Genomic DNA, 24,393 nt, shown 5'->3' with positions numbered 1-24,393 from the left:
TTTACTCACGGGCACGATACCGCATCGTAAACGATGATCGCGGAATTTCATATTATTTTCTGACATAGCATTATGTGAATTACTTAATACTCGTAAAGCGATCCCGTCCATTAATATAAATCTCAATGGATTACAAATAAAATCGTGAGTGACAAAGTTTTATCATGTAGATGCAACAAAACATCGTGCAAATCGCTTGCGTTGCTTTGAATAATTCATTCTGTGCGTTGTTCAACGTCTCCATGCCGCGTTAACATCTCATCAGCTTACACCACCATGCAGATAGTTCTATCAGTTCCTAGCTAGAATTGCATTCAACACCTTTTTGTTTTGTAACTTTCAATTCCACGGCTGTGTCAATATTTGCAAGTAATGACGACATTGCATAGAGGATCTCGTCTACATTTTCACACACGTGCAAAAAATCGTGCAAATGTAATTCGATTCTCATACATGTTACGCAAACGAACATAACGCGACGATTCCAATCCAACAAAAGATGCGCTACTTCAGTTCGGCTGTGCTCATTTTCTTATACAAATTACACAATACACAATTGTCGATGATATAATACGACAGGGTAATTAGTGATCTCAGTGTAAAATGGACATTTTGATGCATAACTGTCCCGCCTACAATTATTCGATCTGTCATCGAAACAGACGGACATGTTATCAATGCCCACTAGGACGTTATAGTCGCAAAGATTATAACAGCAGACACGAAGAAATAAAAATAAAAAAACACATTAAAATTTTTGCCATTTTTAGCATTTAGTTCACCATAAGGCTGTGGTTCTATTATAGTCGGTTTTCACCAATAAAGTGGAATTAATAGATCACGCTTAAACTTTTTCAGAACAGCATTTTTGGTCTCTGTTATCATCTATCTCTCTCGTGATGTATCTTCATAATTGAAGAACGACCAATCCAATAGAACTAATAGAAGTTCTATCCCGTTTTGTTTTTTTATTTATTTAAGAACCAAGGCTTAAAAATTTTTAGTGTCGCTCAGAATTAAGATTTGTTTGAATAGTGTTTGGACATATTTAGATGTTGCATGCTGGATGTACAAATAAACTGATACTTTTTTTACAGGTCTCTCGGTCTAACTAAACCATTTTTAAATAAATGGCTGTTATGTCAGCGACTGCGCCACTCAATCATAGCACCTACGAAACAAAAAATGGATCAAAATGTATTTGTCTTGTCATTCGCTATTCTTAAAATTGGGTTGCAGAATTTCATGATTGTGATAATCGCGCTCATTACTTCCACTACAATGGTATTTAGACTGTCATTTTGATCGATAAATAATACGGAAGGAACCCATAATTACAAATCTCCGCTGAGACAACAGGACTATTTTGCAATTAAAAACATATTGTTAGCAGAGCTATTATTTCACAACAGCTGTTTCAAACACAACGTGTGTTAGTGAATTGTCGTGAATGTGAAATAAAAAGTTTGTTTCGTTTTCAATGTCCATGGTGATATCGACTTTAAAATTCCTAATTATTTGAAAGTTTCGTCATATGTTTTCATTTAAGTCGTTATAAGTTAAACTTATTTTTATTATGCAGTTACTCGTAATTGTCCAAAAATAAACTTCGTCTTCACATCATTATAATAGATCTTGAACACAGAAGAGTCGTGATGCCAGTTTTACATATCCGTATTTCCTGAGTCATCGTAATTGAAAACATCTTTGTTGTTTTGAATTTTGTTTGTTTTGTTATTCTCAGTAGGTAATAATTGTTTTGTAGACATAGTTAATAACTAAAATTAATCATATTTATCAAAGTTTACAGAAACTGTTTATTTGAACGCGATAAACACATACATTTCTGATAGTATCATCTTCAAAGATGAACTGTATAATTTGCGCAAGAAAATCTAGTTTTGATATTAAAACTTATAGCAATTTTTCTCACAGACATACATACCTGACTGTTTATCTTTGTACACCTTAAAAACGCAGGGGATCTCAGCTAGTTAGATTGGTCGCTCCAAAACGCATCTATACAGCAATTATAAACCTAGCAATATAAATCAAAATGCGTGTGACTGATTGCATCAAATACAAATAGGATTTCAATGAGACATTTGAAACAATGCGAATCTCTCACGGTGCAAGTCGTGACGGTAGGATGTTCACAGCTGTGAATTCGAAATAAAGAGATCGTGCGATGCACGTCGCTGCTATGTGGGGTGGGGTCACTTGCCGTCTGATTCGACATTGACGATTCCACCCGTCCCACCCATTACTATGTTAAATTGTCGTGATACTGTCTTTGATTTAACTATGCTTTGGATTGTTTTGTAATCCATTATAGACTCACTGATCGTAACGGCATTAGGGTTAATCTAATGTAATCTTTTGGCCAATTGTCTGAATCTATGACCACACGATAAGTGTCTAATTTTTAACAGCTATCCTAATGGGTCATTTGTCGCCCAAAAGATCAATTTATTGAAAGGTCTCGTTCTAATGAGCGGCTTGTCGTCAAATTGTAATGCAAGACATTGACGATTCAGCTCATTCTTCCCATTAATGTGTCGATTGTGTCGCTACACGATACTTACTGCACTGCGTCTGATTTATGTTTTGATTGTTTTGTTGTTCAATGGATAGTTACGGCATGCGCGCCAGTAATGTGGTCTTATCGGCCAATGACGTCTAAATCTGGTGATATATATGTGGTTTGAAATTTACAATGAAATGAATTAATAATTTGTAATGAGACAAAATAGATAAAAAAATATATCTAAAGTTGTTTGTATGTAATCAGTGGTGATGGACAGGATATCGTAGTTTAGGAAACATTAATTTGTGATTTAGTAATTATAAGATGTTACACCACCTCATTATTTCAATATTTTATAATATCAAATCACCCTATAAGGTTATGTGATAAATCGCTATATTACCTTTAGGGGTAGAAATTACTGAAATAATACTTCAAATCCCAAGTTCCGATAGCCAATAATAACTCCTAATACTGTGCGCAGTTTACTCAGATCACTTTGCAAAATCTGAAACGTGCGCGCAGTCATGCATGCAACACTCCTTTCTAAGATCTATGCGACGACGTTGCTGTGTGCATTGTTTCATCTGTTAGTGTTATATTTAGACCAGTAATGCTATTTGTAGAACAAACAAGAAATGGACAAATGTATTGGTATTTGTCTAGGATTTGGCATTTGTATTTCTATCTCGGAAATGAAGTAATGTTTTAAATTCTTTATTTTCAACAAAGGATACATATGTTACTGTTATAATAAATTAAGAATTATTAATCTATATAAATGTATCTTTATGTTTTTTAAGTTGGAAAAATATATTAAAATCACGTGTTTTTGCATGGTATTGTCCACTATGAACCCCAAAATTAACCGATATTGAGAACCGTATAATTTGATAGTACTTGAGACAAAGGATAGTTTTAATTCAAAATTTTCACCTAAAAGGCCCTGTGTTATTAATAGGCTCAGCTTTAAAGATTTCCATCTAGAAATTTCTCCATCACATTTTCAATTCAAACACTTTATTTCCCGACTGTATTCTAAGATTCTCCTGATGTTACTCCGTCCAAGTTTAAAGTTATTAGTTATACTGTATCTGATTGGCCTTCCACCTATCACGTCGCGCCTTTCTATGTTGTGACGTCTGTCTTTGCTTGACAACAGAATTTAGCATGAACAGCCTCTTAGTATTCTCCATGTACTATCTTGACAATAATACGTTATATCCTAACATGTTATAAAAAGAAGTCCCTCTGTCGCGTCTGTCTGTATGAACGCGATAAACTCTAAAACTACCGGATTTTTGTAGGGTTTTTACCAATAGATAGTGTGATTGATATGAGTTTATAATTTATTCTGGTTTTACTACGACGGACGGACGGGCTGCTAGATGTAACTAAATTTGAAACAAAGTAATGCGTGGTGGGTCTCCCATACTCCTTATCCATCTATAAGGAAGGCCTGTGCCCCAGGAGTGGGGACGTTTACATGACTGTTGATGATTGGTTGAAGTTTTCATCAATCACGTAAACTGACACTTGAAATATCGGAATACTTCTCTGTGATTGCAAGTTTTATTAAGGTGTTTATGAGATAAAAAATATTAAGTAATATGTCTTGGAATTCACGATTTTCTATTTTTATTGCTAATTATCTCGTACTTAACACTATTTATGCTGATGAATACATACGAATCATTTTCACTTTCCTAACAATCGTATATATCATATACGTCTACATTCATATTCATTTATTTGCCAACTAAATGTACAATGATGATTTTTAACAAGTATGTCAATGAAACAGTTTGCATCCAGGTTTTGAGTATTGATAAATGGGAATGGATCACCTGCAGTGCCTTCATTATGTCGAAATGTGTCCAACTAAAAGACTCGACAAAAAATGTATGTCATATGTCCGTTTTCTCTCCGCTAACTTATCAATTAAAATAACGGAAAAGGTCAACAGCGAATACGAGACGCGTCTAAAAATAATACGCAGCTTTCAAAATATCACCGGGGGCAATTCCGATAGTAGACAATTAAGTTTTTTCTGAGAATCCGGTCTGGCGGCATTAACTGACATTTACAATATGTTAACCAACTGGATGACTCGCCTCAGACGGAGAGAAGAAAGTCTTCTTGTTGATAAAAAAGATCTTTATTTACTTTTTATCGTGTGCCTGCCAGTAACGCGTTGTGCATTCAGGCCAATTTTTGGTAAGTCAGAGGTATCAAAAATTTTTGAAATTGGGAGTTCTATTAGATATTTATTTAACATATTTAAAAAAATAGTAGCCCTTATTTTTGAACTATATAACTTACAAAGAGCTATTTCTATTATGACATAGGGGAAATTCTCATTCGCTGTAACCGGTTTTATTCTTTTATAAGAATAGTTTTATAACCGGTTACAGCGTATGAGAATCTCCAAAATAAGAATTATCAAAAATAAGAATTTTTGATGAGTCATACGTTTCAAACACAATGCTAGTGTTAAATGAACAACAATAACAGCTGGTGTGCCAATGTGTGTGGAAGTGCGGTGCAGCAAGTGGAAATTCAGACGGATTTTTTCAAAGGTCTTTTTAAAATGAAAAAGTTTATTAAACGATTTTGCATATGGCTGAAACTTGCGCATTGTTTACCGTTTTATGTGAGATGCAGAAATAAAATTCTAAACTAAAGTATTTTGCTAATTGTAAACATAAGTTTACTGGCCCATTGTCTTTCTATTTATTGTTGTCTATTATAGCTTATGATCATGATCGAGACAAGAATTGGCTACCAATTGTTTTTCTTCGCTCCTGGAGACCTAGACCAAGTTTATCTCGCCAACCTTTTAAATGAACAAATTCCTTTGTTAGTCAGGAACAAGTAAAAAATAAAAGCTGGAAGGTAGTCGCGAAGGCGGGCGGACGTTTACCCGCCCGCCTACGCACGCTTCATATCGATTATGTCCCGTTCCCATCGGCTAGACTTCCCGAATTCCTAGAGCAATACACAGGATTTTTAAATATGAGTTATTCCACCGCGTACCGCAATTCATCGAAATCTGTTTACTAAATCCGTTCACTAGATTAAGCAACAAATAGTGTGTGAGGAACACACTAACTCATAAATCAAATCAATCATTTAATTGCATGAATGGGATTTTAGGTTTGCACGGGTTTAGATTGATTAAAATTCTATGCCAGAATACAACAAAACTGAGTTGACTTAATACGAAAATCAACTCAGTTTCATCATTTAAATCTGGCCATACGTTTATTAAAATATTACCCTTTAAATGAAAAACAGTGTTTAGTTTCTCCCAAGACAGTTTCTAAAGTTGAAAATGCCGTTTGCATGTCACGCTTCTATTGGGAAATGCAGAGAAAACGAATGTCTCTGAAGCATTATACATGCACATCTACTGAACAATATTATTAACTGAGCACTGATTTTATCGTTTGTTTGCAAGCGACAAATAAGCTTTTATTGCATGGAAGCTTTTCCTTGACCACCTCGGTGGCGCAGTGTTAAAGTGCTTGCCTCTGAACCGAGAGGTCCCGGGTTCGATCCCCGGTCGGGTTATAATGGAAAATGATCTTTTTCTGATTGGTCCAGGTCTGATATGTTTTTGTTATAAAATATAGCATCATTGAGTTATTAAGTTAGTATCCCATAACACAAGTCTCGAACTTACTTCAATCTATGTGATTTCTAGCTCAATATGTGTGATTTGTCCTAATATATTTATTTATTTTATTTTCCATGATGATCTGGGAGACCACAACATAGAGTGTGCCAGGGGCTTCTCCTCTTGCGCAGAATGCAAAAGTCACTCAAAGAAAAAAAAATATTTTAATTATGTCTCGATTATCATCTGAAACCGAAATCGGTTTTGCGTTTTAAATACCTCAAAATGTAGTACCTCCTTGTGTATTCAAGGGCTGAATATGGAACGATAAATATGTAGTTGAAACTATCAAAATCGTGATGCTTAAATCAAGCAACTGATGGTTGAAAAATATCAACATTGTTGATATCTACTACTTATTATGTCTCTGATGAATCATCTTTTTATAATTTTTATCATATCTCATGTTTATCAGTTTGCACACGCAAACGCAAAATATATGAACGTGTTTTTATTTTCACCTCTTATCACCTAGCACAAAGATCGATTGTTTCTTTAATCTCTTGTTTATCAATGGTTAGTGCCTAAATGCAACATTGAAGTTACGACTTTAATTAGGCTTATGCTCAAAAAGTGCTTGTGCATTAAACTGCACACAAACGTTACCAATGCATGTATGGAATTGAGTATGTAGATGCGTCTAGTCTTCGCGAAACGTGACGCGAACCGGCCTTGGCGATCGGTCTACGTTCGGTCTACATCGCTTTCCGTCGCCGAACTATATTATACTCCCATCTCTTTCGCGCTCAATGCCGGTGCTGCTCCAACGAACTCGAGTTTCCACACGCAACGTTCGAGGAAACTGACTCAGCTGAGTGCTAACGTGGTTAGTAATATGTGCTTTACCGACAACTTCATAGAGCGCAATTTCAAATAAATTACGGTCAACTTGCCTCCGATACGTCACGTATAGTTCTTTCTCTTTTTCTCGGTCGCGCACAGCTGCCTCCAGTCCTCCAATCCAGTCAGTATTGTTAAAGCATTCGAAAGACAAAGACCGTCGCGTCAGCGCTGTCGTACCGTGCTGGCTGTCTATTTACGAGTCGTTTACCGTGGCCCGTTGTTGTTGGTGATAAATATAATAATTTCATTATAAACATACAGGCATTGAATCGGATTGGTTGCGTTTGCTGTGTGCATGCAAATGCGATTGTTTCCAAAACATTTCTGTCGTCATGTCACCGAAGAAACTGTGTTGTGACTTTATAGGCGGTGATAATTGAGTGAGTGAGTGTTCGATACGGCCCAGTGATTCGGGTTTGTAGAGTGTCCCCAGTGTATTGCAGCTATTATCAGCTACATAATTCCACCAGGGGCGCCGTTGACCGATGGATTGTGTAGTGGCGCGCCTCCACGGCCGCCATGCAGGAACTCGTGGTTTGGTCTAGCCTCAACGAACACCGGCAAGACGGCGGCGACAGACACTGTCACGGTACTTTTCAATCTCTGATTTAATAAATTCAATATCATCGTCTAATGTCACCACTGCTGCGGCACGGGCTTTCCTTATTGACGGATAAAAGTATAAACAATGACAAAATGGATGGAAAATTCAATAGAACTCATCTGTGGCTACCGATTCGGCTGAAAGCCAAAAATTAGAAAAACGCCAAAATTAGAAAATACAGACGAAGCATGTGATCTTTTATAATTTTTTGTGCATTATCGAACACATATCACCATGTTTTCTTTAGTCTGTTGAAATTATTGGTAGAATATTGCATTGTACAACACAACATATGTGTTAAATATAAATTAGTTCAAATCTTGGCGTACGTGACTTGAGGGAAGGGAAATTTATTGTGATCGATTCATTTATACTGACTGACAACTAAATTCCCCATCAAATGTACCTAATAAGACATTCTAACATACCTCTATCAGACCATGACTTCCTATCCAACTCATATTTTACGTCAATATAAAAACACATTTCCAAGGCAAATTGTGAAAGGATTTATAATCAATTGAATGATAATTCATATGACGGCTGCAGAACCTGAATGCGTGCTTACGTCATCCTAATTTTATTGTGCTTCAAACCCAAATGCGAACTCGCAAAACCACTTGCATACATTTACCTATTTCTTTACATAACTAGTCGTAAATGCAACGTATAAAAAGCTGACGTTTTCTGGCCTAGGTAACACGACAGACGTCACTGCAGTGTGTAAAGAATTAATATCTACTGAGTCGATGAACTATGCCACAAGTGTATATAAAACTACATTTTTCAATAATTATATGTAGGTACATTGTATTCTAAGAAGTAGAAAATTCCATTATTAGTTACTCGAACAAGTATGAAAAATCTAAATAGTAAATTTTACATACTTGAATTATAAATGTATGAATATACATTGGAATCCCATTAAAGAGGAGGCGGTCAATGCCCATCGAAGCATGATCGAACCGGGTTGCATCCTGTCACCAAATTCCTAGATGATAATAATACTAGTCAGCATAATAATAAAACATTCTTAGATAGTAATAATACTAGTCTCATCAAAACTGTGGTCATTTAAATAAATGTCGAAGCAATAAAATCGTCTATAAAAACCTGCAACATAGAAGCGATGTCGCCAGGTGTAATTCAAACTCGTTCCGACGTTCACAATTCCACATGCTTATTATTCAAGCCAGCATTGTGCATGTTATGGCCAACTGCTTCCATGGTCCAGTGCTCCAGGCCGCCTTATCGACGGAAATTTAGATATGCCTAATGCCGGCTATATACACTATCGCCGAACTCAGACAGAGGCCGACGTGAATAAATGAGCATTAAGTAGTTTGTATGAGTGCTTTTATTTACCGCAATGAAAAACCAGCAATATGTCCCGAATCCGCCATGTTTGGCGAACTATTTGACAATAATGTAATAGAAGGCATAACGTTTTGCCGGTAAATAAAAACATCGTGACTGAACATATACCATAGTTAATTTATATGCTGTGTGAAATGGAGAAGGTTGATGGCAAAATTAACATTAACTAAAAAGTAACTAACTTTTATTATATTAAAACATAGAGCTAAAGCTCTATGTTTTAATATATTAAAAATCTCCAAAATCTCCTTCATGCTTTTTAATGTCAATATAATGATAAATATAATGATATTGACATTAAAAAGCATTGGTCTTACTATTAAGTCAGAAGTTAAAATGAAAATACATTTCGAGTATCATGAACTTTTTTAATTTCTTATAGTGTTGTTATGGTTATAGCGGCCTTGATTGGGTTCATCCATTAATGACAAATAAAATGGTCGTAAACACACTTTTGGAACGACCATCTTGGTCCAATAACTTTTATAGACTTGATGACGTGATGTATGCAACTATTTGTAATGACCAAATGTACAGTCAAATACATGTTTCTGGCGTCTTGGTGCAAAATGTCCTTTTCTCACAATGTCCTTTCTCACGATGTCCTTTCTCACAATGTCCTTTCTCATAATGTCCGTTACTCAAAATGTCCTTTTCTCAAAATGTTATTTAATAAAAAAAAACTGTTTTAATCAGTTGCTTATCTAAATTATTATCAAAAACACACAAGGACATTTGGAGAAAAGGACATTTCGCGCCAAGACGGTTTTTGGCCCTCTTTTGTGATGGTAATAGCAATTTGGATCTGTTTGGGTAGGATGATCTGTATAATCAAATATAATACATATTTTACCATTTTTGAAACTGACAACAGAAGTTGATCTACAAAAACTTTACAATCTTTTTTACAACGTTCTATCTTAAATCCAATGATTAGATACCACCCGACAGCGGAAAGTGTTTTTAACGAAAATTGTGAATTCTTATTTTTTGTTTTATTTAGGTATATCCAATATTACATGTCATATCGATAAATTCCTCGTGATAGTGTGTTGTGTTGTATATTACTTTTCTATTGTTTTTTTCTTATCTCATGAAAAAAATTATGAGTCATCTGAAATCCGACGAAATTTAAAACATCGTCGAGTTTTGTATGACGTCTGATTTTTTATCTATATTCATTAGAATTATGAAATAAGTTTGTTGTTTAAATTTGTTAACAGTACTAAACCTGATTGTTCTTTGCCTCTTGTATAAAGTTCGACTATATTTATTTCGGTAGTTCTCAAACCGGACGCACCTGGATGTTGTCTTATTTTATTTCATCTTGTATTTTCAAAAGATCCAATGATATTTTTTCTTTTTGCGGTGGACAGACGATTCTTCCCTTTCCTTTATATCTCTGGACTGATGTGACAGGTGTTCGGCGGGATGAAATAAACAATTTCCTGTCGAAGAGTTTTAAGATACTCGTATGTTGGTTATGAATAGCGACATTTCAGACGGAAACTCTCAGAATATTATAGTTTATGGCCTGTTTTCCTGAGACACGCAGGTCTTCTTCTCTATATTCGAATGGACTTAGATTTCACATGATGGCTAGTTATTTTAACAAATATTAAAATTGGACTGTAAGATATATACGAATAACAGTTAAATATAAAATATTTATAGTTATATATATAATGATGACTGAATTCGAATAATATAATTTGTGTTAAGAATATAATCAAATACAGCGTCTTTTAAACCGACTCCCAATAAAGGAGGAGGTCCTAAGTTGCGATATTAGCCAATATACAAATACCCATTTCCTCTTATCGTCTTTTATTATAATTACGACCAATAAAATTTAAATTTTATGGCTCAAACTGGCTCAAACTTGTCGCTTTCATATTTTTTGTTTTTATTCTCACAAAATTTTATGATTGCGACACTTTTCCTTCGTCGCGTTAAAGCCGAGCGCGCAGTACATAATGGTGGTTTCACTTTTTTACCCAAATCCGATACGAACATTAAATCTGTCTGATATTTTTTGTGCCCTGCTACGTTAACAAGGTTTCAGTTTTTGGTTTCTATTTCTTTTCCTATAATAACTTGTACAACTGATATTTTTTCATTAAATTTTTTATTAGTAGGTATGCAGTGAGATCAGAGGATATTTTGAAATTTTAAATATCATTATGTCATTAATAATAGTACAAACACACGGTAGTCTAAATAACATTTTAGACTGGGACCATTTAAATGGGAACCCATTGAGACTTCTCCATGACCCTATTCTCGTAGTAGTTATATTTAAGGAAATAGAAAAACAAAAGACCATTACGAAATTATACATTTGTGCCAAACCGCACAATAAACAGTCGAAAACAAAACATTTGCAGACAACTACTTGGTAGCCGAGTGAATCGTATTAAAGCAAGAGAAGCGAGTGCCTAATCGATGAAAACGATCGATAGTTGGATTTTAAAGTTACCAAACCATATCAGTCTTTATGCTAAAATTTACGTAAGTACGTATATTAGCGTTTTTCTTTTATCTTTAACATTGATTTCTCTTTAATCGTCATTAACTTTGCTTCAACTAAATATAATCGCGTATATAAATAAGCTTGCTGCTGCATTTCTGTCCAGTGATTGAATTATATCATCTAAATTGATGATGATTTATTGAATTATATAATTTAAATAATAATAGTAGTATCTAAATCTTTTGCATAAATCTAATTACATAAATACATATTGTTACGGGATGTGCAAAAACCTAGAGTTATTCAAAGAGACAAAAGAACACGTAACAATGTACAAGATGAGAATGTTGAATGTCTAGGAAGCAGTGAGGATGATGAGTAAAAATCGCAGCAAATGGTTATTCGACACACAACACATACGATTCGAGATATGGCAATTACCTTATAAGGTATATCTCCGAATACGTTTCAATTCTGGTCAAAAAAGTTTCACCCCAGAAAAATATGCCAATCTATTTGGATTAACTAACATATTAATGACATGAAACTCCTACATGCATCACTAATCGCATAAAATGACCGCGCTGGGGAGCTATTTACTTCTCTTTATACAACCTAAACGTTTTACAGAGGCGTTATTGTGAGTGGCGACCTTGTAGCCGCTGACATTGGGCGCGTTGATTTCGAATTGAAATTTGTGGCCACCGCCGAGTCTACACATTTGAAATGTTTTGCACACGAAACGTGTATCAACGTAGAGAATTGTCGTATGTGACACAAGTAATGGTATGTAGTATGTCTGAAAATTGATTTCGTATGCATTTTTCAAAATTGTGTTTTATAAAATTTACGCCACAAACATTAAAATATCTAAACTCCGGAAGAAAATTAAGAGCATCATGATATAAAGAACATATTTTTTCTAGCATAGTATTGCATAAGACTCTATGGTAAATTACCCGTAGACGAAACATGAAGGTAAAGCACTTTCTCAAGTTTTCAATCCTAATTCAAGACACATTTGCAATTTTGAGATCAACGGGTCGTAGTTAACAATCAGTTCCGATTAAAGTTTGTTCAGAGCGCGTAACGCGGTTGGTGTTATTTCAACAGCGCTTTCTACTCCTATCTGTTATCCGACGATCGCTGGCCGCGCCTCTTTAGTCTCGGTAGCTGATACGGACGCGATTAGGGTCCGTTGATTCAATGCTGCAAATCAAATAATCGGATTAGACGGCTTGTTGCTCGCTTCACTTGCACTACAGCTTGTTCTAGGTCATGCTGTATCTTGATTTATCTCGCTTGCTAGAGAGTTGTCTGCCACCAGTTCAGAAATGGTTCCTTTTAGAGTTGTAAAGTTATAGCCTTCTTGCCTGCAGCTGCGGTAGCCATATTTGATTAAACATATGTGATCTTGAGTCATTAACTATTCTAAATTTCACCAATATAGTCCCAGTGGTTTAGATTTAGCCGTGAAAGTGTGGCATACAAACATACATATAAATTTTACGTACTTATAATATTAAATACACAATTATAGATTATAATGTCAGGACTTATAAAATTATATTTAGACAGCATTATTACACAGTTATAAAATATTATGGAAGTTATACTTCAGAATATTAGGGTTTATTAGGGATTGCTAACATGGGTTTTTAATAGAACGGCTTCTTCTAATAACGATCTGTCATTGAAAGTATTGAAGCTTAAAGGAACTAATGAAATTGAGGTGCTAATAATAATCTAAAAATTCACACATTAAAAAAGCCTGGTCGAATAAATTCAATATTCCCGGTGCTTACTAATAAAGTCACGTTATGTATACGTACCATCCGTTGTCGTGTTATGGAGTAATGCCACAAACGACCGCATGCGAAGCGCTGCGGTTGCATCCCCGGTGCATTCGTCTCGAACGGACGACGACCTGGCATTTTCTAAACATTTATGAAATCACAGTTTCATTTCAAAATAGCACGACATTCACGACCAATGAAAATGCTACTTTCAACGATATCATTCAAGATACATTCGACATGCATATTAACTCAATTATGTACAACGTAGTTTAATATTAGACTTGAATTAGAAGTAAAGGTACAGTCAACTATAAATCAAGTTTCCATGTCAGGAGGATGTAAGTTTATACGCTAAGTATGTTCCAAATTATAATAGAAACGTAATTGTTATATTCGTTGCATTAAAATATGCAAGCAACCCGTTAATAGGAAGGATAGCAGTTCCCTGTGGATATAAATTATGTCAGTCGTCAAAGCAGTTGATACTTCAACTAAAATAGAAAGTGTCAAATGCTTCGCACATTGCGACGTGGGTCGAATGGCTGACAAACTGAGTGGTGTAATACTTTGGCTATCTTAATAAATAGTTCTTCTTCGATAGCAGCTCCATATGTCTTTGGTCTTAGACCAAAGAAAATATTTCTACTGTAAATTTTTATCAAAGTCAATTCATTTATTCAGAAATTAGGCCTAAATTAAATGATATTTACCAAAGCAACTACTAGCAATTCGGAACGACCACTGCTGAGAAGAAATGCCGAAAGAAACTCATTCAAACAGTGTTGGTCTCTATTATACCAGAAGGGCTTACCATTTTTGAAATATAAATTTATGTATAATTTTTTATCAGTATTATAACAATGTAAATACACAATAAAGTACATGGTCAAAAGGTATACTGAAACATATTATGATTGTGATCAAATGCTGATGAAGGGAAAATATAGAAATATATGTATACCTATGTATAATTAACCAAACAAAAAACCTTTTATTTTATGTCAGCTTGCTTTGGAGACTTTGATCAGATTGATTTAATCGCTTTCTCGGTGTATATTTTGCTATTTCATATATATATTGAACTATTTAGTTATAATTAATAAAAAAAAAAACTACAGCAAGCACTTATTGTGGTTTAAATTTATAGTTTTTCAAAAGTGGTCCTGGGCTACCAATGTGACATTAATAATATATTATTGCACGTCAAGTAATGATTTCCGCCGAGAACGGAGTTCCAATTGGACATTCGCGCGGTCACGTTCCATTGCGCAGCCGAGGATACTGCTCATGCAGAACGACAGTATGATCATTCTGTGATCCACTGAGGACTAACCTAAGTCCTCTGTTATATAGCTGAACAGGTCGTTTGTTTGAACGCTCAAATCTCCTTCCTCATTTATCAAAGGAATCGAAGCCGCGAGACTCAAACTATGTTTACGTAAAATAATCAAGTTTTAAATCAAAATCAAATCATTTATTCAGAAATTAGGCCTTCACAGGCACTTTTTCACGTCATATTCTAAATTAAATGATGTTTACCAAAGCTACAAACTACTAGCATTTCGGAACGACCATTGCTGAGAAGAAATGCCGAAAGAAACTCATTCAAACAGTGTTGGTCCATATTATGCCAGAAGGGCTTACCATTTTTTAAATATAAATTTATGTAGTAAATTTAGTTCAAAATAAACGATATATTTTGAAACATGATTATTTTTGGGGCATTGATGTATATTGTATTGTAAATTTATAACCATCTTATTCACAACACACTTTTGTCAAGGGTCGCTGACGTCGAAAACAATTAAAAGGGATTTTGTATCATCATCATCACAAAATTTATTCATCTTGACATGTCAAACAACTACTATACTATCTTCTAACAAAGATAATTCTTATAGCTTAAAAAACAAGCAATAATCCTCGCAATTAATTTGAAAATAACTTCGTCAGCACTTATTGTTCATGAACAGTAATTGTTTTCTTTGCATTTGTTTGTACTGTACATATTATGGCAAACAATGAGCTTGCTCCGAAACCAATTGTTCGTAGGGGTCAATAGAATAGTGCAATTTATAATTGTTTATTACAACTAAAACATTAAGCCCGAGTTCAATATTTTAATAATAGCCTTTGCCCGCGGCTTCGCCCACGTTAATTTTCCGGGATGAAAGGTACCCTATGTCCTTCTCCATACTTCAAGCTATATGTATGCAAAATTTCAAAAAGATTCGTTGAATAGATAGAGCGTGAAGAGGTAACAATCAAACTTTCTTTCACATTTATAATACTAGTTGTTCGCCGCGATCTTAGACCTCGGGAACACAATAACTTTTTACAAAATTGTGAATATTTCAAAAACAACTTAACCGATTTTGATGCCCAAGAACTTAAAAATTCTATTGACAGATCCTACATACCTTTTAAATTTCATCAAAATCAGATCAACGGTTCGAAAGTTATCGCGTTAGAAACCTACATGCTAACATACACATGTACAAAAAATGTATTTTTGCCCCAAGTTGATTTGAAGACCTCGCTAAGTTCACTCGCTCGGTCAATTAGTTAGCATTCTTGCACTGTAAATTGGAAAATGTACAGATATTGTTTTGTGATTGTGTCAGAATTACGTACAGGTGTATATTATATTACTTTAACTATTTATTGTAATGTTACATTATCAAGGTACCTTTTATGTGTTTAAATTGAACGATGATGAAGATCGTAAGTTTCGTCACGTATTTCATTTCCGCGAAGAAAAATGTAATATCACAATTAGACGTTCGGATTTTAACACATATTATATTTTAAGTTACATCAACAGTACAATACACCAAAATTTAATTAAAACGACGATGTAATAGCCATTAAGTGACTCTGCAATATTTGCAGTTGTTAATGGGGCCGACAAAGTAACTCAAATGGTCAAACGCCAGCGCATGCCTGCGCATTTACTATGACTTGAGCTATTGCATCATGGTCCTAGCCCAGATTACGATTATTAAAATAATAACCGGAAACGTATATACTGTCATTATATAAAGTAATACCCGAATAGCGTAATGATGCAAACAGTTCCCTCGTCGTTTAGCAACCCCATACAATTTATGCTTTAGTATTGTCATCAAATAATAATTTAGCTTATGGATGTGTTTCTGTTTTCGTATCAGCATTTTAATTTCTTTTATTAAAAGCATTTTTTTTCGTATAATAATCAATGACTAATGATATGTTTTTTTTTATATTTTCAGGTAAGGAGATAAAAAAACGTTACGCATTGTGAGTACGAAACGAATCGAACACTTCAAATAATATCGCAGTTTTCCTAAAAGAAAACTAAGTGTAAATATATTTGACGATTTCACTTCTACAAAAATAACAAAATTTAACAATTATTTCTTCATTTATATCCCATAGAATAAGATTTATTCCCTAATGTGGATTTATTCTAACCCTAAACTCGCTTTTACACGCCTTTAGCAGCATCTAATTTCTATCACATTATCAATTTCACACCAAATTTTACACAACATTCATTACACGTTTCATTTTCAAGAAGTCCAAAGTTTAAAAAACGTCAAAAATGTTCATGCGTATACATACACAAGCGTCATATTTCGATCGTGCTGTGGCGTCAGTCAGGTCTGTAATTCAATTACCACCCACCACACATAAATGGGTTAGTGGCCCGGCTTCCCAGTCTCCGTCGACGACATTATCACATTATTGTAGTTCTCTCTCATTGTCTCAGCCACTGTGGAAAGCGTTGTAACTATTAATACTGTTTCCTCAGTAACATCAGACTTAGTAGTATTAGCTCAATAGTTAGTTACGTTTTGTCTATTATCATCTAACTTGTAAATTGCATGCAGTCTATTTGTAAGGTTTATTGTAAATTGATTACTTCGTTTGCACTAGAAAGCTACTATAAATGAAATTTCCTTATTAAATACCAATATAACTACCGTTCAATATTTAGTTGCATTTTCAATAAATTTACATTTCACAGATCAAGTTTAATGATATAAGGCATTGCAAAGAGCTGACTTTCAATAGGTTGCTGTGTAATCAAAATTGATATCTACAGTCCCCGTCGCGTCATCCAATTCGCTTGGTGATCCGACACTGTAACTGATGCTTATTGTCGGTTTACTCGGAACTCGATCACTGCATTGGATGAACCCACCGGCAATGTTGATTAAAACTTTAATATCTATTTCTAGTTTGCAATGTTTCTGAAAGCTTCCATCATTTTGAAATCATGGCTTGAATTCGTGAATATAAAAATCTAAGTGACCTGCTTAAATCGTTATTATGAATTAAAACTATGAGTAAAACCGGCTCTAACAAATTTTATATAGGTGCTGAAATGTTGGTTAATTACATTTCCGTTGAGCTAAGTGGAATACTTGATTTGATGTCTTTTTAATCAAATGTGTCGGTTATTAGCCTACGTGAAATGACATGTAGGGAAATAAAGAAATAATTAGACATTATCGATAGCTATTCAGACCAGATAGTAATAAAGAAACTAATAATAATGACACAAAGTCGTTAAATAATTGTTAGCGTATCTCACTTCTATATGAATTTGTTAGAACAGGCCAGAAGAAGAAGTCTAATATTAGCTGCAAGTTCATCTCAACATAATAGATAAAGCTGGCAATACGTGACAAAGCTACATTAGCAGATGCGATAACACACTTTATTTCGTTCCATAAATTAAAGACGAGACAAGAGATATCATGGACATTGCTATTTTCCATTCTAACTCGCAGCATAGAAAGTTATTTGAGTTATTCGAGAGCAGCATCCAACGCATGCAGCATCAAATCAGAATCGTACGCTTCACATCGCTTCACGAATGTGACGAGTCATGCAGTATCGATATCGATATGATATCACACGGTACCTATTGTCGATCAAGAACAATTAATACGTAATTTTTGCTGAAAATAGCACACTGCACGATTGCTCACTTTCACTGCAGTTCTACATCCGGTTGAAGTGCAATAAATGCTATTCGTTCGATTATTTTAATTTTAACTTTCTTTATTTATTATAAACGGGTGTTTGGCGAATTTTGATAAATCGCAACTAGCATTCATTATGAACAGACAATACTAAAGAATGTTTAATCTCGTTAGCTAATTCGCTGCTAGTCTGGATTTTTCCTGTTCTTCGATATAATGAATAACAATTTACTTTTTTGGCGGATGTTGTGGCTGTTTTGTGTAAAAAAACCTTACTAATACCATGCATACTTTGGTATTCCATCATCATCGTTGTTATAATTTCCGATATTTGCTGAGAACTTATACATAAAAAACAGTATCGTTATTTGCACTTTAGTATATTTGCCATGTTACGCGAACAGGTTCTACGTTGTATTAGAGAAAAGTATTTATCATTTCTTTAGTACAGTGTATTAGTTATTTCCATTCTATCGTCACTATCTTGGAATTTCTCTTAATCTCAACTCTTGAGCTTTGAGTGAATCCACCCATGTCTTATATTGATCTTTTCTCTAATAGCGAGATATTTTAAAGGTATTGGAATCCTCGTGGCTAAACTTAATTCCCATTTAAATTTTGAACTGTTTCCTGTTGTATTAATTAAGCCCATTTTTTTTTTCTGTGCTTTTCTGCGATCAGCTGTGTACAACGCTTTAAGCACATCTGCTTAAATCGTTGTACAATCGGATTACATCACATCGATGTAATCCGATTGAATATGTCGAGTGTGTCCTCCAGCGAGGACCTCTACTCCCTATTATGTCATGTTCAAGCAGGTGTTATTAGCCTGGCAGCCAGTTTATTGGGATGGACCTCCAATCTCCCATATACATAGAAAACTTCTTGTTTGAATTCTTGGTCTTATTGTGAGTTTTGAGTGACTTCTTATTTAAAAGAAATTGGTATTTTTAATTAATTTGTTTTTTTTTTCAACTATCTGAAGTTAAGTTTACGCAACAGTTGGCTCGAGTATCTTAATATTGCTGATACTAAAGTCACCTTGAAGCGTCACATGATATTCTTGATATTATTTGATAAACGTGACACTTCAGTATTGCATTTCTGGCTGGTTTTCCACCTGTAATTGAATCTGTCTGTCGCTCATCATTTAAAATGACTGAGCCATTAAAAGCTAATAGAAACATAATTAGCAGCGGACACGCTGTGCCACCAGTTGGACATAAAATATTTTTTTCTTCACAATCACATCGTTGTTACACGGTATAAGTATATTGTGTACATAATAACACATGTAACCAACTAACAATCAGTTCAATTAGGTATTTTCCTTATTTCTCAGGTTTATCTCTTTTTAACTGTAATAACTGTATTTGAAATTAGTATTTGCTATTAACATCCCATAATGACTGGCCAATCCACGAAGTCACCCACCATAAAACCAATTGTCAGTCCAGGTCCCGGGTTGTGACGTCACCCACCACAGTATGCGCCCGCGCCGCGAAGCGTGACGCCGCTTCCGCCCTCGTTTCCGCCTTACAAATTATATCAACTGTTCTATTGAATTTCCAGTTTAAAGCTACTTTAAATACATCGTCCTCATCAACGTTTTCATGACTTTTTGTAAACATACGATTAATAACATTTCCCTAACATATTTATTTATTTAGCTATCAGTTCCTGCTGGGCCAAAAGCCGCCCTTTTCTGTTTCCAATCACTTCAATTCCTCACCAGTTGTTGCCATCTCTTATCAAAAGCCAGTTCGTCAGATCACACGGACCATGTCGTCTTCGACGTACCTTGCGATATTTTGCCATCTGTTGGGACATTTTATTTCCCCTTATATTAATTAATTTCAACTAATTTGTGTTCTATGAGAATCCGAATGTGATAAAAACAGCGGAATTCACTATGATTAGATAAATCAGATTACTAATATCAAAATTTATTCCAGAGAGATCTAATTCATCTCATTCATTCATCATAATTTGAGTTTCTTTTGTTTATTCCAAATACCACGAAAACTACTGTGTTAGTAAAAAGTCTCGCAACCGGAAAGCCAGTTTTGTAATTACTGTGTGTTATGGTAATTCTGATATCCATTCACATATGGTCGTTAAAACGGCAATCTTATGAACTAACTGTATTGCTTCAACAACTTCCCACCGTATAAAAATTTACCATGTAGAAATTGGGTTAGAAATTTTAATTACAGCTTTATTTGATTGAGATTTGTAACGTTTGGTATGTTTATAGGATGTGATTCGGATATATTAATTAGTTCTAATATATTCGACCTTTCAACCATGAATACATCACACGTATGAATATTGGAGACCGTATTACTTAATATTGCTTAATAAATACAGAACTTTATATAGAGATAATTGCGACCTGTCAATTGATTACTTAATAAAATGCCTCCATTAGATTCTCAATAGTATCTTATTACATATCATGTTAAGAATATGTATAAAAGCAACAGCTAAATTGTAGCTTGCCAACGCACATTACCAAGTAGACACAGATTGCAAGTATCAAATCCGCTAAGGAAGTTAATAGAAAGTAGACGGTAAATTCATTATCGAACCACAAGAAACCAGAGCCAGTCAGCTTGCCCATGTCTACTGTTACCAGTGACATATTGCTATAAGACACCGTCGATCTTGTTACCCTGAGCGCATTCGGTCATGCTAAATTGTGACGTGGAATTTGCATCGATGAAGTCTTGTTTTTGCAGTTCGTCGATGTCAAATTGTTGCTTTTTTGTAACTGTCACAGACACAACCAACATTTTATGCAATTATTGTCAGCCTGTAACAATGTAGAATTAAGAATTAACAATGTTTAATTCATAATGTAATCTCTTTGAAATTTTCAATGTATAAAATATCAGATTTATGCAGGTTTTTCAGAAATATGAATCAATCATTCCTGACAAAGTACCTAGAGGTTTTAATGTCAAATTGGTTACATCGTTAGAAACCAAGGAAAGTAAACATATCGATCGTACATTTAGTCATTCTTATCTATCCCAGACCGATTAGTTACATGTTATATTTATCAAGGAAATGAGAATTTGATTTGAAACGAAATGATTACGTAGCTAGGCTACACGGTTTATAAAGCAAGGAATGAAAAACCAGGCAATAGAAAGTGTTGCTCAACGGTGTCTTATATTGTCTGCCATCTGTGTCCGTAACCTTTATTAGACGTGTCGTGCATTCGAAATTATTCAGCACGTCGATTTTAATCCGCCGCAAACTGGATCATATGAGTTTTTGAATCAGACGCGTGAGTCGGATCACAGAGAAAGTGTCCTACAACTACAACGGAACAATCGATTGTCTCTTTCAAGTGCCACTAAGATATGCCACAGTTATCTCCTTCCTATGTCGCAATCCTCCCCGACTTTCTGACGGATTTAAATTTAACTGTCTCTAAAAATACTGCCCACGTGCGCCGGTTTACACCGCGATTGTGGGAGGTGAAAGAGTTATGGTCAAAACTATAAAGCCGACCTACTTTACTCCACATTTCCTTGTGTACAACGCTAATATATTTCACAGACATTACTTTATAAAGGAACGTTTTAAGATCTTTAATCTTCTCGGACTCCGCGAGCGAATTAACATAAACAAACAGATAAAACTGTGTTTTTAATTTAGGTAAGTTTTTTTTTGTTATGAAGAGTTGACGTCTGATGTAAAAGAAACATTTGAGTCGGATTTCTGGAAATGCAATTATGTATGTATTCATAAAACTTTATATATACATTTTTCTTTTCCTCTTTCTTATTATTTTATATGTTTCCTTTTGAATCATGTAGTCGCATTAGTGACCAGTGACTAGTTCAAATATTGATTGAATCCAACTTTTGTTTATTGCGTCTGAAATGGAAACAATGTGTTTATTATCAGTGTTGATTTGATGATCTGACAACCAGGGATGTAGACGACCGTGTCAATTGGAGACGAAAAAGTAGGAAAGCGGACTCTGAGCTCCGATGCTCAACGGCTGAGGAGGTAACCGGGAATGCGCTTAGATGAGAGAGAGTGGATTTGTACTTTATCGATGCGATTATTTTTTGTTGATAAACAATTACTACAATTGGAATTTGATTTGAAGTATGTGTACCCCTCAGTGGTAGCAGATAACTATTTCCTTATTAGCGCCACCACACGTACGTACACAATACGTCCACAACAACCGGACTATTTTCGTTTAAGGGGGCACCGACCAGTGGAGAGACTCACTCCATTCACAGCTGCGATGATTCATTCACTCACACCACACCTCGGCTAGAAGGCCACGTGTTTCGCTGACCTTAAAACAGCGTGGTTTTGTATGATTATGAAAATGTTGATTTTAATTTACTACTGAATCTAAAACTAAATTAGCGTTATAGATCCTCCTACGAAGGACGTTACACATCTCACAATGCTAATTAATGTGTACAACGCCCTGGTAATAGGAGCGAAATTGTATTTGTGTTGCAATTTGAGTAAGTTAATGTTCTGTTGACGGGACGTGATCACCAATCATCCATGCTGATGATGATAATGACGTACAAAACTAAAATATTCACAGTTATGTTGTTAACGCACATAAGTCAAAAACGAATGTCACCAAAAGGTATACATAGAACACATCCAAGTATTTTACATAACGATTGTACAGCCAACATGTGACATGTTTCAAAGTGACGAATGATCTAATAAAGTGATAATAAATATAACAGCTGCAAACATTCGAAAGTGTTGTATGAAATAGTACAGGGAAAGTTAACTATCCAATCGGAACACATCAAAACCCCTGTAAAGATCTTTATTGCAGAATATTTTGATATTGGTGCTAGATCTCGCCTTTCTGTTAGCTGTAAATAAACACTTTCTCGGGACATTTCAGAAGAGAGAAATCAATTTTAATGGTTGTAATAATAACTATTTTAGTATTAAGCAATAATGTATTGAGGCTCATATTTGCACTTATCAATAGAGCAGTAAGTGGATTTCAGTGATATTAATGATTTTTCAAGTTTGAATATGTATATAATGGATATTTGTTTATGAACAAACATCACTCCTGTGATTCTAGAATGTAGTTATACACAAAACACTTCATCTTTATTATTTTAACGATAAGTTATATATACCGAAATTAGTATACAATCGACGTCAATTGACCGACGACGACCGCCGTGATTCATTAGTTCCGTTAAAGTGGCTTTGAGCATGTTACAGAGAAAACTTATACGTCATTTTAATGTGAATAGAGAATAAACACGACTAGGAAATCTTAATGACTGATATATTGTACAAAATTGTAGAAATTGTACGTTTAGCTAATGGTAATAAATATTTTAAGAATCTCTCTCAAGAAAATGAATAATAGAAAATCGATCATAATTGAATTGAATGATTCTGGCTTCATTAATATTTTCTTCTAATAAATGAAAATGAATGACAAAATTATTTTCTTAGCGGATGTAGGATTAGAAACTTTTATCATTACTTTTATTAGACAGTAGACTCAAAACTGCAAAAGATATTGGGGAACGCACGATTTTGTAAAATATAATTGTTATATAATAAATCCCATCATTGTTGTTCCAGTTAAATTTGATTACATTCTCGTTCACGACTGTTATTGTCTATGTTTAGACGACATTAACTCTAGAATCGGTTGCGTAACATCAGTTCTATATGTGCATGTGCAACGCACTAATCGTCCACGCATCGTGTACGATTAGCGGTGTTTCTCTGTTTCTGCGCTTGCGCATTTCGCGGCCAACCACAGATTTATAACACTAGATACCGCATCTATACTATGGATAGGAGCGAATCACTTTTAGTGCCACTTTATAATACCCTTCCATCGTTCATCTGGTATTGATACAATATGGCTTAACCTTCCACAATCTTTTATTTCTGTCATATTCACATCCATTAATTTTTTTTTGTCTCATTTGATGCAAATAAACTTTTCAACTATGTATCAACTCTCAACAATTTCATATCTACCTTCCCTCAATATATCGATGTCATCAAATCCCTTTCTTTAATCAAGTAAATATCTCCATTAACACTGCTCATAAGTATTGTATACTTTTTATTA

The 24,393-nt window shown here is 34.6% G+C and overlaps 1 protein-coding gene across 10 annotated transcripts in view; it reads left to right on the top strand.

Annotated features, from left to right (window-relative positions):
- jvl (javelin-like) overlaps window positions 1-24,393 on the top strand; it is a 70,664-nt gene that overhangs the window by 21,704 nt on the left and 24,567 nt on the right. Inside the window, exon 1 of one of the 10 annotated variants that reach the window (XM_053756497.2) lies at window positions 7,169-7,638. The exons of the other annotated variants lie outside the window; for them this stretch is intronic. The gene's annotated coding sequence lies outside the window, so the exon portion shown is untranslated. Of the gene's footprint in view, window positions 1-7,168; window positions 7,639-24,393 lie in introns of those variants that run through there. 10 annotated transcript variants of the gene reach the window in all.

The sequence above is a fragment of the Plodia interpunctella genome, chromosome 16, assembly GCF_027563975.2.
Source record: "Plodia interpunctella isolate USDA-ARS_2022_Savannah chromosome 16, ilPloInte3.2, whole genome shotgun sequence".
Classification (NCBI taxonomy): domain Eukaryota; kingdom Metazoa; phylum Arthropoda; class Insecta; order Lepidoptera; family Pyralidae; genus Plodia; species Plodia interpunctella.
Note: the sequence above shows the minus strand (reverse complement) of the source record. Positions and strands in the feature narration are given on the sequence as shown.